General features: G+C 45.8%; 1 protein-coding gene across 2 annotated transcripts in view; it reads left to right on the forward strand.

Annotated features, from left to right (window-relative positions):
* Positions 1-19,861, forward strand: part of METTL24 (methyltransferase like 24) — a 148,694-nt gene that overhangs the window by 59,078 nt on the left and 69,755 nt on the right. The window lies entirely within an intron of this gene.

A 19,861-nucleotide genomic window follows, 5' to 3' on the forward strand; every position in this document is an offset into this window, starting at 1 on the left:
GCTATGCGCCAGTCCTGTGGTACAGACCCTGTTATTATGGAATCTTTAAAGATTAAAAATAATGGTCTATCGATGACTGTGCTTAATTCCTGCAGTACTCGGGGGTGTATCCAATCCGGGCCCGGGGATTTGTCAATTTTAGTGATTTTTAGACGCCGCCGTACTTCCTGCTGGGTTAAGCAGGTGACATTTAACGGAGAATTTTTATCCCTGATCATGTTATCCGTCATGGGATTCTCTTGTGTAAATACTGTTGAAAAAAGTCATTAAGCATATTGGCTTTTTCCTCATCCTCATCCACCATTTCACCCAGACTATTTTTAAGGGGACCAACACTATCATTTTTTAGCTTCTTACTATTTATGTAGTTAAAGAATATTTTGGGATTATTTTTACTTTCTCTGGCAATGAGTCTCTCTGTCTCAATCTTTGCTGTCTTGATTTGCTTTTTACAGAATTTATTTAATTTTCTGTATTTATTTAATGCCTCATCACTACCTACTTGCTTTAATTCTCTAAATGCTTTATTTTTATCTCTTATTGCGCCCCTTACAGCTCTATTTAGCCATAGTGGTTTCCTCCTATTGCTAGCATGTTTATTCCCATACGGTATATATTGTGCACAGGTCCTATTCAGGATGCTAATAAACGTCTCCCATTTTCTTTGTGTATTTTTATGTCTCAGGATATCGTCCCAGTTAATTGCACCAAGATCATCTCTCATCCGTTGGAAATTTGCCTTCCTGAAGTTTAGTGTCCTTGTTACCCCTCTACTACACATCTTATTAAAGGATACATGAAAACTTATTAATTTGTGATCACTATTACCCAAGTGACCCTCAACCCTTACATTTGATATGCGGTTTGGCCTGTTGGTTAATATTAGGTCTAGCAGTGCCCCCCCTCTTGTTGGGTCCTGAACCAGTTGTGAAAGGTAATTGTCTCTCATAGTAGTCAAAAACCTATTACCTTTGCTGGAACTGCAGGTTTCAGTTCCCCAATGTATTTCAGGGTAGTTGAAGTCCCCCATAATAATGACTTCTCCTTGAGTCGCAGCTTCATCTATTTGCTTTATGAGGATATTCTCTGTTGCTTCCATTATTTTTGGAGACTTATAACAAACCCCTATCAGTAATTTATTATTTTTCCCCCCTCTTATCTCTACCCACAGGGACTCTACATTTTCATTAGATTCAAATATATTATCACGAAGGATGGGTTTTAAGGATGATTTTACATATAAACACACACCTCCCCCTCGCTTATTTGTTCGGTCATTTCTGAACAGACTATAGCCCTGTAAATTAACCGCCCAGTCATGGTTCTCGTCCAGCCACGTCTCAGATATCCCCACCATGTCATAATTATGCTCCAACAACATTAACTCCAGTTCCTCCATCTTGCTGGCGAGGCTTCTGGCATTAGTATACATGCACTTTATGTATCTCTCTGTACCTCTATTCTTTCTTAAATTATTAACTGTTCTAACCCCACCCCCCATGCCACCCCCACCCCCAATGTCATTATTTGTGCCCAGGTCTCTATCTGCACTGTCTTCCCCTCCTATAAAAGGAATACCCTCCCCCCAGTCCCTAGTTTAAACACTCCTCCAACCTTCTAGCCATTTTCTCCCCCAGCATAGCCGCACCCTCCCCATTGAGGTGCAGCCCGTCCCTAGCGTAGAACCTGTAACCAACTGAGAAGTCGGCCCAGTTCTCCAGGAACCCAAACCCCTCCTTCCTACACCAATTCCTGAGCCACTTATTAACCTCCCTAATCTCCCGTTGCCTCTCTGGCGTGGCACGTGGTACAGGAAGTATTTCCGAAAATACCACCTTGGAGGTCCTAGCTTTAAGCTTACAGCCTAATTCCCTGAAATCATCTTTACGGACCTTCCACCTACCTCTAACTTTGTCATTTGTGCCAATGTGCACCATGACCGCTGGATCCTCACCAGCCCCTCCCAGTAATCTGTCAACCCGATCAGCGATGTGTCGGACTCGAGCGCCAGGTAGGCAGCACACCGTTCGACGATCCCTGTCTTTGTGACAGATTGCCCTATCTGTTCCCCTAATAATTGAGTCTCCCACTACCAGAACCTGTCTGGCCTGCCCTGCTCTCCTATTTCCCCCCTTACTGGAGCAGACACTCCTCCGGCTTTCAGAGGACATGCCTTGCTGCAGCAGTGCTACTCCTGCACTAACACTCCCCTCATCTGCCAACTTAGGCCTGTTTCACACTTCCGTTTTTTCAAATCCGTCAAAATCCGTTGTTTTCCGTAAAAAAACGGATCCGCCATTTTTTGCAGGATCCGTTTTTTTTGTCCCATAGACTTCCATTACGGTTACCGCGGATCCGTCAAAAAAACGGATCCGTTTTTTTTAAAATGGATCCGTTGGCATCCGTTTCCGTCAAAAAAACGGAAACGGATCCGTTTGGCGGACACAAAAACGGAAGTGTGAAACAGGCCTTAGCAAACTTATTGGGGTGTGCCAGATCAGGACTAGCCTCCCTGGTGCTCTTCCCTCTACCCCGCCTTCTAACTGTCACCCAGCTAGCTGCTTCACTGTCCTGCAGCTCCAACCTAGCATCCCCCCCCTCATCTATCCCATTGAGCGTCTGCTCAGTGAGCAGAAGACTCCTTTCCATATTGTCTATGGATCTCAGTGTTGCCAGCTGCACATTTAGATCCATTATCTGGGCTTCCAAATGCACAACGTGCTCACATCTTGCACAGCAGTATGCACCCTCGACCGGCTGTTCAAGGATTTCATACATGCGGCAAGACGTGCACTGGATGGCATTGGCAATAGTGGAGCACATCCTAATGGGGATTGGACCAGACAATAACATAAGTAAAAATAAATTAAAAAAAAAAAAAAAATGTATTAATATAATTTAACAGCAATTCAGTAAGGCCTCCCTTGGAAACTCCCTGAATCCAAAGTCACTGAATCTCAAGTCACACATTTACCACAGTTCGCACTTACGCTCAGGTCACACTCAGCTCGTTCACACTCGCTCAGGCAGAAGATTTAAAAGTTTTTGTTTTTTTTTTGTTTTTTTTTCCCCCTTTTACCAGCACACCACCTTGCTGCTCAATGCACTTCCAAAAGGAGTTGAGCCCCAACCAGCTGCCCCTTATAGACCCTTAATTACTGTATGAACTCCCACCCTTAATTAACCCCTTGTGAATATAGTCACACCTCAAGATTTAAATGCAATATAGTTAACCCTTAAAAACACAGATAGTAAAATAAGAGATTAACCCTGTAGAGAGAAAAAATAGGTTAAACAAGCCCCCCAAAAATTGAACAGGTAGAAAGCACTCAGCAACCTACAATTCAGCAACTCACACAGGTATTTGTTATATGTTTTCCAAATACCTCTTCACTGAATCTCAAGTCACACACTTACCACAGTTCGCACTTACGCTCAGGTCACACTCAGTCCTTCAGTAATATTGAGATTTCATGATGCCTTGCACACAATCAGGGCACCCAGTGCAAGAAGCAGCAAAGCAATGCCAAAACATCTTTTAATCTCCACCATATTTGACTGTAGGTTCTGTGTACTTTCGTTTGTAGGCCTCATTCCATTTTCGATAAACATTAAAATTATGTGCTTTACCTAAAAGCTCTACTTTGGTCTCATCTGTTCACAAGACGCTTTCCCAGAAGAATTTTGTCTTACTCAAGTTCATTTTGGAAAACTACAGTCTAGTTTTTTTTATGTCTCTGTGTCATCAATGGGGTCTTCCTGGCTCTCTTGCCATAGCGTTTCATTTCATTCAAATGTCAATGGACAGATCACGCTGACACTGATGCACCCTGAGCCTGCAGGACAGTTTGAAGTTCTTCGGAACTTTATTGGAGCTGCTTATGCACCATCTGGACTATCCTGCATTGCAACTTTTCATTAATTTTTCTCTTCCGTCTATGTCCAGGGAGATTAGCTGCAGTGCCATAAGTTGTAGTCTTCTTCATTTAGTTGCGCATTGTGGACAAATGAACATCAAGATCTCTGGGGAGGGACTCGTAACTTTCAAATTGTTAATATTTTTTAACAATTTTGTTTCTCAAGTCCTCAGACAGTTCTCCACTCCTCTTTCTGTTCACCATGCTTAGTGTGGCACACACAGACGCATATTGCAAAGACTGAGTTAATGTCTCTGCTTTTTATCTGGATTTTCATATTACTCATACCTGTTGCTTGCTACAGGTGAGTTTGAATGAGCATCACGTGCTTGAAACAAAGTTGTTTACCCACAGTTTTGGAAAGGGTCCAACAATTTTGTTTTTTTCTGTTTTTTTGTTTTTTTTTTGTGTGTCTTGTTTCAAAACACACAAGGTCACCAAGGAGAAAAAAAAAGACCGGGCCAAAGTATAATATTTTGGCCCTGAGGAAGTGGCAGATTTGCCACGAAAAGCGTCGGCACAATAAAGCTTTGAAGAATAATCCTGCCCTTGTGTGGTCAGCGCGGATACATTGAAAAACCCGGTCCCTTTTTTTTTTCTTCCTCCTTGGTGACATTGGTATCTACGGGAGTGTGCAGCGACCACTGGTTCCTTTTACATTCTGCAAGGGGTTGTGACTGTTCACAACCTGTAAAGGTGAGTGCACTGTGTATTGTCACCCAAAATATCACTTTTATCGCCCTGTGTGCGCTCTCTTTCCTTAATACACACAAAGGAAATAAACATGTATAATTGCAATATTTTTCTTGGAGAAAAACTTCATTTTCTAGAAAAATTTCAGTAGTGCCATGACTGTATGTTATCGGGAATTATTCTTTTCTCCCCTTATATACCGTATATACTCGTGTATGAGCTGGCTTATACACGAGTCAATTATCACAGAAAGTCGGTAGGGGAGGGGGAACGGCAGAGCAGCCAGTCACAGAGGCAGGAGCCAGCTGCTGTGGCTAAAGCCTGTGGCTCTACTAAATATTCATTTCTCTTAAAGCGCGCACAGTGACAGCTGCAGCCGCCAGCTTCCAGAAGACATCCTACTCACTCTCCTAGCGTGCCCTCAGTGCATCTCGGCGCCGGCTTCCAGCATCTCTTCCCTTGCTGAGCGATCAAGTGGCACCGCTCATTAAGGTAATGAATATGCATGCGTCTCCACTCCCACAGGCGTGGAGGGAATATTCATTACCTTAATGAGCAGTGCCACGTGATCGTTCAGCACAGGAAGAGCTGCTGGAAGCCAGAACGAGGTGCTGCGAAGGCATGCTGGAGGATGAGTAGGATGTTTGTTTATTTTTTCTTTGTAATAGAAAGCATACATACAAGGTCAACTACTGGGGGAGCCACGCATACAAGGACAGGACGGGGGAGCCACGCATACCAGAACAGGAAGGGGGGGAGCCATGCTTACCAGGCCAGGACGGGGGGAGCCACGCATACCAGGACAGGGATGAGGGGACAATGCATACCCGGCTTATACTCGAGTTAATATGCTTACCCAGTTTTCCTTGGCAAAATTAGGTGTCTCGGCTTAAACTCGGGTCATCACTCACTCTGAAAACAGCTAATTTATTCTTGCCTAAAACAAAGATAAAGTGATGAATAGGAGGATGTGAGAAATGAAGATCCAAACACACAGTTTCTGCTGCTTCTTAATGCTTATTTCACCCTAGAGCTGGATTCACATCTACACTGCTCAGTATTAATGTATCATGTGCCCCATGCTACTGCTTATAAACATAGACACAGCAGGGCAAGAATCCTTCATGCCTATGTGTCTAGTACGTATTTTAACAGTTAGTCTCCACAGACAAGACAACAGAAAATTATCGATAGAGGCAGGATACAATTCTTATCATGGCAAGTGTATATCATCTTTGAGGTTTAGGGCTTCAGGTTGTCTTAATGCTGAACATTGCACATAGACCCAACTACAGCTTTGAATTTTGTGCAATTTGTGTTCGTTGCTGTGCCACCTTCACAGAAAGATATATAGGAAGCAAAATTTGACACCATTTATATTTTCAGTATTCACACGAGCACCCAGTTGAAATAAAGTGTTGAACTCTTTTCTCACCTCGCAGTCAATCTCTCTTTTCTCATTTGAAATTTTGACTTGTCTTTGTACATGTTGGGTACAGCTTGTTCTTTTAAAATGTGTACACGTGGTCAAAATTGTTGGTACCCCTCGTTTAATGGCAGAAAAACCCACAATGGTGACAGAAATAACTTGAATCTGAAAAAAGTAATAATAAATCAAAAATCTAAGAAAATGAACAAATGGAAGTCAGGCATTGCTTTTCAACCACGCTTCCACAGAATTTAAAAAAAATAAATAAAACTCATAAAATAGGCGTGGACAGAAATGATGGTACCTTTAACTTAATATTCTGTTGCACAACCTTTTGAGGCAATCACTGCAATCAAGCGATTCCTGTAAAGGTACTGTCACACTTAGCGATGTACCAGCGATCCCGACCAGCGATATGACGCGGTCAGGATCGCTGGTACATCGCTAAGTAGTCGCTAGTGAGCTGCCACACAGACAGATCTCACTAGCGACATCGCTGGGGACGGGGATCGCTACTTACCTGTCACACCAGGCGATCCTGCGTCCTCCCGCCCGGCTCCACGCGTCGCGCGTCTTCACAGCAGGAAGCCCAGCAGGAAGCTGACGACGAGAAACAGTCCTGAACGTTCTCGCGCGATCAGCGATAACCAGCGGGGGAGCCGGTCGTAGGTAAGTATCAGACATAGCGATATCGCTAGCAATATCGCTATAACGTCACTAGTTATAGCGATATTGCTAGAGATATCTCTTAGTGTGACATGCCCTTAACTGTCAATGAGACTTCTGCACCTCTAGACAGGTATTTTCGCCCGTTCCTCAAGAGCAAACTGCTCCAGTTGTCTTGTGCTTAGAGGTTGCCTTTTCCAGATGGCGTGTTTCAGCTCTTTCCAAAGATGCTCAATAGGATTTAGGTCAGGGCTCATAGAAGGCCACTTCAGAATAGTCCAATGTTTTGCTCTTAGCCATTCTTGAGTGTTTTTATTTGTGTGTTTTGGGTCATTATCCTGTCGAAAGACACATGACCTGCGACTGAGACCAAGCTTTCTGACACTGGGCAGCACATTTCTCTCTAGAATCCCTTGATAGTGTTGAGATTTCATTGTACCCTGCACAGATTCTAGACACCCTGTGCCAGATGCAGCAAAGCAGCCCCGGAACATAACAGAGCCTCATCCATGTTTCACAGTAGGGACAGTGTTCTTTTCTTGATATGCTTAATTTTTCTGTCTGTGAATATAGAGCTGATGTGCCTTGCCAAAAAGTTCCATGTTTGTCTCCTCTGTCCATCCTACATTCTCCCAGAAGCTTTGTGGCTTGTCAACATGTAGTTTGGCAAATTCCATTCTGGTTTTTTTTTTTTCAACAATGATGTCCTCCTTGGTCGTCTCCCATGAAGTCCACTTTGGCTCATACAATGACGGATGGTGCGATCTGACACTGATGTTCCTTGAGCTTGAAGTTCATCTTTAATCTGTTTAGAATTTTTTCTGGGCTCTTTTGTTACCATTGGCATTATCCATCTCTTTGATTTGTCATCAATTTTCTTCCTGCGGCCACGTCCAGGGAGGTTGGTTACAGTCCCTTGGAGCTTAAATTTCTGAATAATATGTGCAACTGTAGTCACAGGAACATCAAGCTGCTTGGAGATGGTCTTATAACTTTTACCTTGGACATGTTTTGTATATAATTTTCATTTGAAAAGTAATCAGAATTGAGAGTCCTCAGTGGTTGATACCATCTTTTCAGTTAGCCATTAAAAGGTAACACATTGCAAGCTTTCAAGACTACTCAGGTCTCTTTATCAGGCATTGACTAATACAAAATCTGAAGAATCACATATTTATACACAACACAGCACAGAAAAAATGCAATAGATAAGACAAGTGACGCGAAGCAGAACTATCATTGTAGGAGAGGGAGAAACATAAATATTGGACCAGTTCATAGATAAGGAGTCTGGATGTTTTATTGTCCTCTGATTGGGGTCTCCTAGTGTGTTGTGATGCCCCCACAAGGTCTTAGGAGCAAATTCCTTAATTGATGTAAAAAGACATAAATCCATGCGACACATTCATTCCAGCATTGAAAGTGTCAAAGGTCATCATAAGCTTGAACTCACAGACTCTTCTCTCTCTCTGGGATGTGAAGTTACTTTTCAATACAAGTAATTTAATGTCCATCAAGCTATGACCAGGGATACAAAAGTGTTTTGCCACAGGTAGGTCCATTTTTTTTTTCTCTTATTGTGTGACGATGAGAATTCATCCTTGTTCTCAGTTTTTGCCCTGTCTCCCCCACATACAGACCCCCAGTTGGACATTTAGTAGAAATCATTAAGTACACCACATTAGATGTGATACAGCTGAAAGTACCTGGGATCTTGTAGTCCTGATGTGAATTGGGGATCTTTATCTTGTCCGTGGTCATTATAAATGGACAGGATAGGCTAAGTGCACACGTACCGGAACTCTCGCGGAAATTACCGCGAGAATTCCGGAATTCCAGTACGCGGGAAAATCGCATTTTAAATTCCCGCGATTTTCCCGTGAAAAAACTAGCATTTTGCAAGCGTATTTAGCTTGCAAAATGCCAGCGTTTTCCATGCGATCTGTAGCATCGCTTGGAGAACTGATTGACAGGTTGTCACACTCATCAAACATAGTGTTTGACAAGTGTGACCAACTTTTTACTACTGAGGCCGCCTATGCAGCATCAGTAGTAAAAGATAGAATGTAAAAAAAAAAATAAAAAATGGTGTTATTCTTACCTTCCGACGTCCCGCACAGCTGTTCCCAGTAATCCTTTGCGAAAATGCCCGCAATGACGTCAGTTCTCGCGGGATCGCGACGTCTCGCGGTAATTCGCGATGACGTCGCGCGAATGACCGCGAGACTTCGCGATCCCGCGAGAACGGACGCCATCGCGGGCATTTTCGCAAAGGATTACTGGGAACGAGAGCGTGAAGAGAAGCAGGAAGACTGCGCGGGACGTCGGAGGGTGAGAATAACAATATTTTTTATTTTTAAATTCTATTTTTTACAGGGATATGGTACCCAGGGTATGGAGGACAGTCTCCTCTCCTCCGGACCGTGGGTACCATCCGCAAATGTTCTGCTTACTTTCCGCATGGTGTGCACAGCCACATGCGGAAAGTAAGTGGAACAATGCATTCCTATGGGTGCGGGATCACCGCGATTCCGCAAATTAATGAGCATGCTGCGTTTTTTACCGCGAAGCGATTCCGCCGCGGTAAAAACCGCAGCATTAGTACAACATTGCGGAATCCCATAGGAATGCATGGGATGCTTATTTTTCGCGTTTTCGCTGCAAAACCGCCGCGGAAACGCAAAAAAAACGCCACGTGTGAACTCAGCCTTACATTTTTTCTGGTTGTGAGGAAAGGTTCCTGCAGCTGTTGGAGAGGACAGGGAGCTTCTGACAATGATGCTTCTTAGATTTGGGGGCTGCCTAAAGCACAGTAGTGGGGGGTCTGGAAAAATGGATTGTAATCGGGCATCTTTTTGTAGGTTGTAATTTCCGTGCAGCTCCCCTTAGCACTTCCTGATTTGGGTTGTAGGTGACTACTAGAGGCACTCGGTTATTTTCTTCTTTAGCTTTGTAATGTAGCAGGTGATGATTCCTTGACATTCTGGTGGCTCTTGTAATTTGGTTTTCAATTGCTCTTGGATGGTAGCCCTGATTCAAAAAGGTCTTTCTGAGGCGACCAAGGTGTTTGCCTCTATCCATGCGGTTGGAACATATACGATTGTATCTGATGGCTTGGCTATAGATTTCATTTGATCATTTTCATAGATTTTTTTATTTATTACTTTTGTCAGATTGAAGTTATTTCTGTCACCATTGTGGGTTTTTCTGTCACTAAACGAGGGGTACCAACCACGCGTGTATTGTATGTATGTATGTGTCTGTGTGCGTGTGTGTGTGTGTGTGTATGTATGTATGTATGTATGTATGTATATATATATATATATATATATTGTGAGTATCATGTGGGAATAGTGGATGAGGGCAGGTATATCTCGCCCAGATTCCTTTCCTATGTGGCCTAGTCTGGTCAGTATCGCACCTGCTTGCTAGTGAATAATGGGAGGTGGATATAAAAGGATGCCAGGTGGTTGTGTGAGTGTCTCAGCCTGGGAACACAGAGAGCCTGTCTGTGTGAGAGACACACGTAAGTGGAAGCAGTGCCCACTGCAACTGTGGTTTGGCTGGACGGGAGAAGCCCGCCAGTTGGTAGTTAGGTTGTCCATTGTTTAGTTAGTGCCGGACAGGCAAGGATTTGTTTTAGGTTTTATTTCCTTTTGCATTGCTTTCACCGTTAATAAACCTGACTCAGGGTCAGTTACACCCGAATCCCAGCTCTGCGCCTGAGTTTCATGCTGAACGCACGTGACCTTTGACCCCAGCAAAGGCGATCCCGGAGTGTTTTATCACATTGTGGTGGAGAACGCGGCCATCACGTTGCAAGCATGAGCATGGAGGAAGTGGTGAAAGCGCTGGTACAGTCCACCGCCGTCCAGCAAGAAGCTAATCGGGTGATGATGGCCCAGCTGAAGGAGTTGGTGGACATGACAGCTACCGATCGTTCGCTTCTCCAGCAGGTGGCGCAGCGCCTGGCAAGCCTACATGAGGTTAACCTGGAAGCCGAGTCGAGAGTGATTCACGTGAGTCGGTACTGGCAGAAGATGACGACCGAAGATGACGTCGAGGCATACCTGACCACGTTTGAACGGACTGCGGTGCGAGAAAAATGGCCGAAGGGACGATGGGCCGGCCTGATTGCCCCGTTTCTTTCCGGTGAGGCCCAAAAGGCGTATTATGACTTGGAACCTGAAGCTGCGCAGGACTTTGACAAATTGAAAGCCGAGATCTTGGCCCGCCTGGGAGTGACGACCGCTGTCCGTGCACAGAGAGTGCATCAATGGCCTTATCAGCCGGATAAACCACCGCGGTCACAGATGTTCGACCTGATCCACGTGACGAAGAAGTGGCTACAACCCGAGGTGTTGACAGCGCCAGAGATAATCCAGAGAGTCGTCATGGACAAGTACTTGAGAGCTCTACCGCCAGCCCTGAGGAAGTGGGTAAGCCATGGAAATCCTACGACGGCAGATCAACTGGTGGATCTGGTTGAACGTTACTCCGTGGCGGAAGGACTCCGAGACGACGCTACCCCACCTCGTTCTTCATCATCTCCACGTGGATCCGGTAAGACTGTTCCAGGGAGTAGGGGAGATGGAAAAATCCCTAAGACAGTGGGGGAGGAAAACGGGACTGCCCGCACTGCGAGGCCGAGAGTAACGAACTATGGTCTAAGCAAGGGGCCAGTTAGGTATTTCCGCTGCCAAGAGATGGGACATATTGCTGCGAACTGTCCGGTCACTACTGAACCCATGCAGTGCGACGTCACAGACTCTAAAAACCGCATGTCTATGGTTGCACGGGTAGTGAGTGTGAATGCCGGTCAAAAGGATGTGGAAAAACACTTGTGTGATTTAACTGTTGATGGCAAAAATGTGGTGGCATTGTTAGACTCGGGAAGTGTGGTGACTCTGGTGAAGGCCAGTCTGGTGTCAGCCCCGACTTGACCATCAGACAAATTTTCTGTAACGTGTGTGCATGGAGACACCTGTTCGTACCTCACCACGGTCATATGCATTACTACTTCCTATGGGTCTGTGCAACATAAAGTGGGACTCGTCCCGGCGTTATTGCATGATGTTATCCTGGGCCGGGATTTTCCCCACTTCTGGCAATTGTGGGAGAATCAGTTGGTGCCCTCGGGTAATAGTGTACATGATTCTTCTCCCAGGGAGCGTGTGGGTCCCGAACCCCTGGAAGAGGTCTCCCCGGAAGACACGGGGGAAGAGTCTGCGGGAAATGACCTGCAGTTCCCGTTTTCAGTCATGGCGGGTGATACGGAGGAGACCGGGGAAGAGGAGGAGGCTGACAGCCGTCCACCTCCCCGTTTGCCGGATTTAGAAGTTCAGAAAGATGACTTCCAAAGCGAGCAAATAAAGGATCCTACCCTTTCTCAGGCTAGGACAAATGTAAAAGTGATAAATGGGGTACCCGTAGAACCTGGCTCTAGGCTGGCCTATCCTTACATGGTTCTGGAGAATGATTTACTCTATCAGATAGAGAAAAAGGGGGAAGATACGGTGCAACTATTAGTCGTGCCAAAACCCTACCGGCGGCAGGTGCTGGACTTGGCCCACGGACATGTGATGGGAGGTCACCTGGGAGTCCAGAAAACCACCGAAAGGATATTACACTGTTTTGTTTGGCCAGGCATGCATCACGATATTCGTGTATATTGTGAGTCTTGTCCTGACTGCCAAGCCTCTGCACCTAAGCCCCGGTTCTGTAGCCCTTTGGTACCCCTACCTATTATTGAAGTCCCGTTTGAGAGAGAGGATTGGGATGGATTTAGTTGGGCCCCTTCCACGGTCTGCACGTGGACACCAACATATCCTGGTCATCTTGGATTATGCCACTCGTTACCCGGAGGCCATCCCTTTGCGTAACACGGCCACCAAGACGATTGCCAAGGAACTGGTGCATGTGTTTAGTCGGGTCGGTATACCAAAACAGATACTCACCGACCAGGGGACCCCCTTTATGTCCAGGGTAATGAAGGAGCTCTGCCGATTGTTACAAATAGAACCGTTACGCACATCCGTGTATCACCCTCAAACAGATGGGTTGGTCGAACGGTTCAATAAAACTCTGAAGCAGATGCTGAGAAAGGTGATAGACAAGGATGGGAAGAACTGGGACTATTTACTTCCGTATTTGCTTTTTGCCATCAGGGAAGTACCCCAGTCTTCCACGGGATTCTCGCCTTTCGAGTTATTGTACGCCCGACGTCCTCGCGGACTGTTAGACGTTGCAAAAGAAACCTGGGAGGGTCAGGTCACCCCGTTTAAAACAGTGATAGATCACGTCACACAAATGCAGGACCGTATTGCGGCTGTTATGCCTATCGTCAAAGAACACATGATACAGGCTCAAGGAGCCCAAAAAAGAATCTATGATAGGGGCGCCAAGATCCGTACGTTTGCACCCGGAGATAGGGTGTTGATCCTGGTCCCCACGGTGGACAGTAAGTTCCTGGCAAAGTGGCAGGGCCCCTTTGAGATTAACGAAAGAGTTGGTGAAGTAAACTACAAAGTATACCAGGCAGGTAAACGGAAACCTGAACAGATTTATCATGTAAATCTGATAAAACCCTGGAAAGATCGGTCTGCCTTGTCAGCGGAGCTGGCCCGTCCCGTCTCCTCACATACCGTACCGGAGGTACGGGTTGCAGAGACTCTCTCGGAGCGGCAAAAGACTGAGGTCAGGCAGTTTCTACTTCACAACCAAAAGTTTTTCTCAGAAAAACCCGGGCAGACTACGCTAATGAAACATGACATTGTAACGGAACCTGGTGTCACAGTTCACGTAAAGCCCTACCGAATCCTGGAAGCGCGCCGTGAAGCCGTTTCCCGAGAAGTGAAGACAATGTTAGAGTTAGGTGTCATTGAGGAATCGCACAGTGCTTGGTCCAGCCCGATTGTGCTAATTCCTAAACCGGACGGCACCATCCGGTTCTGCAATGACTTCAGGAAACTGAATGCGGTCTCAAAATTTGATGCCTACCCTATGCCCCGGGTCGACGAGTTAATAGATCGGTTAGGAAAAGCCCGGTATATTACGACCCTAGACCTAACAAAGGGGTATTGGCAGATCCCTCTGGCGGAGGCTGCCAGAGAAAAGACGGCATTTGCTACCCCAGAAGGTCTATTTCAGTATGTGTATATGCCGTTTGGACTGCACGGAGCACCGGCGACCTTCCAGAGACTGAAGGATCGAGTCCTGAGGCCACATAGGCGGTACGCTTCGGCCTATTTGGACGACATTGTCATTTACAGCTTGGACTGGGAGACTCATCTCCAGAAAGTACAAGCTGTGATTGACGACCTGTGGGAGGCAGGTCTAACCGCGAACCCCAAGAAATGTCACATCGGGCTAGAAGAAGCCCGGTATTTGGGGTATGTAATTGGGAGGGGTGTTGTTAAACCCCAGGTTGATAAGATTCAGGCAGTTCAGGACTGGCCGCAACCTGTCAACAAGAAGCAGGTACAAGCCTTCCTGGGGATCGCCGGCTATTATCGCCGGTTCATACCCAATTTTGCAGCCATCGCTACCCCCCTGACGGATCTTACAAAAGGGAAAGACTCCGTCATGATTAAATGGAGTTTAGCGGCTGAAGAAGCCTTCCATAGCCTAAAACGGGCACTTTGCTCTCAGCCCGTACTGGTGACTCCGGACTTCTGCAGCGAGTTTGTGGTACAAACACATGCCTCTGATACCGGTATCGGGGCCGTACTCTCACAAGTGAGGGGCGGAGTGGAACACCCAGTCCTCTATCTCAGCAGGAAGCTATATTACCTGGTGGGCCGAAAGTTCAGGCTGATCACTGACCATGCTCCTCTCAAGTGGATGCACTTGAACAAGGAACGGAATAGCCCGGTGACCCGGTGGTTCCTTGCCCTGCAGGCCTACACTTTTACGGTGGAGCACCGCCCAGGCCTACAGATGGGAAATGCAGATGCCCTGTCCCGAGTGCACTGTTTGGCGGGTGTCATTGCTCGACCGGAGTGGTCTGAGCAGAGGGGGGGGATATGTGAGAATCATGTGGGAATAGTGGATGAGGGCAGGTATATCTCGCCCAGATTCCTTTCCTATGTGGCCTAGTCTGGTCAGTATCGCACCTGCTTGCTAATGAATAATGGGAGGTGGATATAAAAGGATGCCAGGTGGTTGTGTGAGTGTCTCAGCCTGGGAACACAGAGAGCCTGTCTGTGTGAGAGACACACGTGAGTGGAAGCAGTGCCCACTGCAACTGTGGTTTGGCTGGACGGGAGAAGCCCGCCAGTTGGTAGTTAGGTTGTCCATTGTTTAGTTAGTGCCGGACAGGCAAGGATTTGTTTTATGTTTTCCTTTATGCATTGCTTTCACCGTTAATAAACCTGACTCAGGGTCAGTTACACCCGAATCCCAGCTCTGCGCCTGAGTTTCATGCTGAACGCACGTGACCTTTGACCCCAGCAAAGGCGATCCCGGAGTGTTTTATCACTATATATATATATATAAACGAGGGGTACCAACCACGCGTGTATTGTGTGTGTGTGTGTATGTGTATATATATATATATATATATATATATATATATATATATATATATATAATATTTTATCTGTTTTGGCTTGTCTCAGTGGCCCTTGGGTCTGATCAAGCGCATCACAGTCCTGCCATTAATGGTATTTTATGTTGCTTTGATAAATACCTGCACAGAGTACAGAGTGCCTTTATCCATTGGAGCTTTAATGCATAGGTAATAGTGCCTCAGCAGAAGAAAAAAAATAATGGACAGATCTCTAGTCCTTGCGGGGCCCCATGGTTTCAGCTTAGTCTGCTTTAAGAATAATAAGGCCCTGTGCATAGTATTAGTGTGTAATAATGTTCTGTTGGTATACAGTAATTTGAATTACTCTCTCACTCATTTTTCAGAATGTTGATAAATGGCTCGTCTTTGGACATAACTGATTAGCCAAGTATGGGAAATCTGTTATTGTATTTTTTTTTTTTTATTTTGAACAGTTGCCAAATTGTATTCTAGCTTAAAATGAGAAGTAGGAGGAATAAAGTAAGGTAATGCAGTAGAAATGACTGGACTGACTCTTCCCATGAAAAGTAACTGGAATGTGCGTGTTAACCAGCAAGGTAAACACAAAAGCATGGAATGCAAAATATCTTGATAAATATAGCTGCCTTCCAGCTACTTTCTATAAAATGGACAACAACTAACACAAAACCTGTTTGGAGATTCATGCTGCCTGAATCAATCACAGCATTAAAGATAGTTAGGCTTAAAGGGGATCTGTCACCCCATTTTTGGACTATCAGCTGCGGCCACCGACATCAGGGGCTTATCTACAGCATTCTGTAATGCTGTAGATAAGCCCCCTATGTAACCTGAAAGATAAGAAAAAAGAGTTTTATATTATAGATGCGGGCACCTGCATTCAAAACAGGAGGAGGTAGCGACACACAGGGGTATCATGATGGACAGGTGGTGGGCAGCGCCGAGACACCGGACAGGCATGATGGACGGATGGTAGGCGGCTGATACAGGGGGACACAACATACCTATGGGACACATTACAGGTATGAGGAGCTATTTATAAAAGTCGATATTTCAGCGTTACTAGGGGTCAGAAAAAGAAGAGCCACCTTCACAGAATGCAGCCTTAGTGCTGCTAAAGGTGGCTCTTAAACTGAAAAACGCCCTGGGGGGGGTGACAGGTTCCCTTTAAGAGAGGTCTGGGGTCAGAACCAGAGCGCTGAGTGGATTTGTACTGACTTCCATACCAATGATTCCTTTAATAGAAGCCTGGGGAGAGAATCAGAGCCCTGAGGGATTTACCGTAACTTCCATACCAGAGATCCCTTTAAGAGAGGCCTGGGGTCTGTACCAAAGCGCAGAGTGGATTTGCCCTCACTTCCATACCGGGGATCCCTTTAAGAGGGGCCTGGGGTCAGAATCAGAGCACAGAGTGGATTTGCCCTCACTTCCATACTGGGGATCACTGTAAGGGGCCTGGGGTCAAAACCAGAGCGCTGAGTGGAATTGCCTTAACTTCCATACCAATGATCCCTTTAAGAGAGACTGGTGTCAGAACCAGAGTGTTGAGGGATTTGCCCTAACTTCCATACAGGAGATCCCTTTAAGAGAGGCCTGGGGTCAGTACCAAAGCGCAGAGTGGATTTGCCCTCACTTCCATACCGGGGTCCCTTTAAGAGGGAAGTGGGGTCAGAACCAGAGTGCTTAGTGGAATTGCCCTAACTACCATACCAATGATCCCTTTAAGAGACCCTGGGGTCAGAACCACAGAGCTGAGTGGAATGGTCCTAACTTCCATATCAGGGATCCCTTTAAGAGAGGCCTGGGGTTAGAACCAGAGCGCTTAGTGGAATTGCCCTAACTTCCATACCAATAATCCCTTTAAGAGACCCTGGGGTCAGAACCACAGCGCTGAGTGGAACGGTCCTAACTTCCATACCGGGGATCCCTTTAAGAGAGGCCTGGGGTCAAAACCAAAGTGCTGGATGGATTTGCCTTGACTTCCATACCAATGATCCCTTTAATAGAAGCCTGGGGTCAGAATCAGAGCCCTGAGGGATTTGCCCTAACTTCCATACCGGAGATCCCTTCAAGAGGGAAGGTGTGCCTATGGGATGGAGGATGTGTGATGGGTATATGGACACGGGGGGGGGGGGGGGGGTCATTTCTCTCATGTGCTCTCTGCTCCTTTCTGGGAGGCAGACAATGGATGGGAGCTTATGTTTCCGGGGTTGCTAGATTTCTCCCACCTGGTCAGTGTCTGCTGAGGTGTTGTTGTGGAGTGGGAAAACTGTTGCTCATAGCAACCACTCACAGCTCAGCTTCTTTCAAACAGCTCTGGTGAAATGAAAGATGCTCCGTGATTGGTTGGTGATACACACATACATTCAGTTTTATATATATAGATGTGAATGATATAAAAGTTAGGCCTTATGAAACAGAAAACTTTTTAAATGAATGACATGCATTAGTAATAAAAACTCTATTTTATGTATTGTAATGTGCTAAAACATATTTCTTCTCCAAAATCGCTTATAAATGCTGACATCACTCTTTTGGCTTGGACAAGTAACAGCTTTGTGTTGTTACTGGAAGATATTTTTATGTTCTCATTGACTAAAATGTAAATATGGAGTTCTTTTGCATTTTTTTTTTTTCTTTTTTTTATCGAATACGTGCTTTGGGGTTTCCATACAGTATATCACTGAATAAACTCAAATGCCCTTAAAGAGAACCTGTCACCAGAAATAACAGTTAACCCACAGATATGGAGTTCAATCTGCAGGTTAACAGCTTTATGATGCTGTCCGGCACCTGCACGCAGCTGAATGCTGCTGGGAGAAAATATTTATTCTTTATTCTTCCTGGCAGCACTCTGTTTCAGTCAGTGGTGGAGCGGCGCCGGTTCTGTCACCGCTCTGAGTATAAGTCGCGGCCGTTGTAACCACGCCCCCGACCCTGACTGACAGCCGGTCTCAATGTAGAGCCAGTGTCAGACTAGGCCGGGGGCCCGGTTAGAGCGGCCGCTCTGTATACGCAAAGCGCCCCTGCTTCCTTACCTGACATGTTCTTTTTAGTGTATGTTCACACAGCTCATTTTTGCTACAAAAAACTACAGCATTTTACTGTCCCAGAAAAAGTGAATGAGATTTCTTAGGGTATGTGCACACGGTGCGGATTGTCCTGTGGATTTGGCTAAATTCGCAGGTAATTGGCCTGCGGATGTCCCCTGCGTTTTGACACCTGCGGATTTCTATAATGGAACAGGTGTCAAAACGCTGCGGATTCCACACAAAGAATTGACATGCTGTGGATTTCAATCCGCGAGGAAAAATCCGCAGCATATGCACTGTGTTTTTCGTTTTCCATTGACTTTAAAGGTACTGTACACTGCAGCAGAATCTGCTGCAGACCCGCAGGGCCAAATCCGCTGTGGATCCGCAGCAGAATCCCCAACGTGTGCACACCCTTAAATCTCATGGACATGTTGCTTATTTATTCCTTGCAGATTTGAAGCAGTTTTAAATTTGCAGTATGTTAAGGGTATGTGCACACGTTGTGGATTCATCTGCGGATTTTTCCGCGCGGAATCTGTAGGTCAATGTGCCTGCGTTTTACCTGCGGATTTCGCCTGCGTTTTTACACCTGCGGATTCCTGTAATGTAATATGTGTAAAAACACGGCGGAATCCGCACAAAGAATTGACATGCTGCGGAAAAGAAACCGCTGCGTTTCCACATGGATTTTTCTGCAGCATGTGCACAGCGGTTTTTGTTTTCCATAGGATATTATGGTACTGTACATCCCTTGGAAAACTGCTGCGGATCCGCTAACGAATCTGCAACGTGTGCATATACCCTTATTGGTTCAGCTTTATTCCACCATTTAACATCCTTTATAATAATTCAGAATAAATGATTAAAAATCGCGTCAAAAGCGCATGTTTTCCATACATCATTTTCTTGCCAAATTACATATTTTTAGTGCAGAAATGTCTGTAGCAAAACTCAATGTGTGCATATACCAGTAAGAGGTCAAAATGGACTATTTTCTCTGCAGAGCCACTAGTTGTCTTCTTTACAGGGTGTCCCACAAGTTATCTACAGTCACCTGATTGTCATGGGATCCTGCTAGTGTGCAAATAATATGCCTGCTATAAAGTATTGTGGTTTTCAAGCTTTAGGGTACAAGTCCACGATCTGGAATAGCAATGTTTGGGCATAGCTCACCTGCACTGCGTCCAAAACACTGCGTTCTACAATACAAGCACATTGTATGGGATTTATAGAAATACCACGCCCACTGTTCTACTATTTCACACTGCTTAAACTCACCCGCAGCACGGGTTTACGATATGCAGTATGTCAATCTCTGTTGCGGAGACACTACTCTCAGCCAGGGCTGTTGAGTCGGAGTCGTAGCCCATTTTGGTAGAGTTGGAGTCGGTGTCATGGAAATTGAGGATTCGGAGGTTTGGCTTACCGGCTCCAGTCCTGGCAGGGCTGTGGAGTCTGAGTCGGAGCACATTTTGGTGGAGTAGGAGTCGGTGTCATGGAAATTGAGGAGTTGGAGTCGGTGGTTTGGCTTACCAGCTCGAGTCCTGGCAGGGCTTTGGAGTAGGAGTCGGTG

Source organism: Dendrobates tinctorius, unplaced genomic scaffold (genome assembly GCF_039654945.1).
Source record: "Dendrobates tinctorius isolate UK_male_01 unplaced genomic scaffold, ASM3965494v1 ptg000046l, whole genome shotgun sequence".
NCBI lineage: Eukaryota > Metazoa > Chordata > Amphibia > Anura > Dendrobatidae > Dendrobates > Dendrobates tinctorius.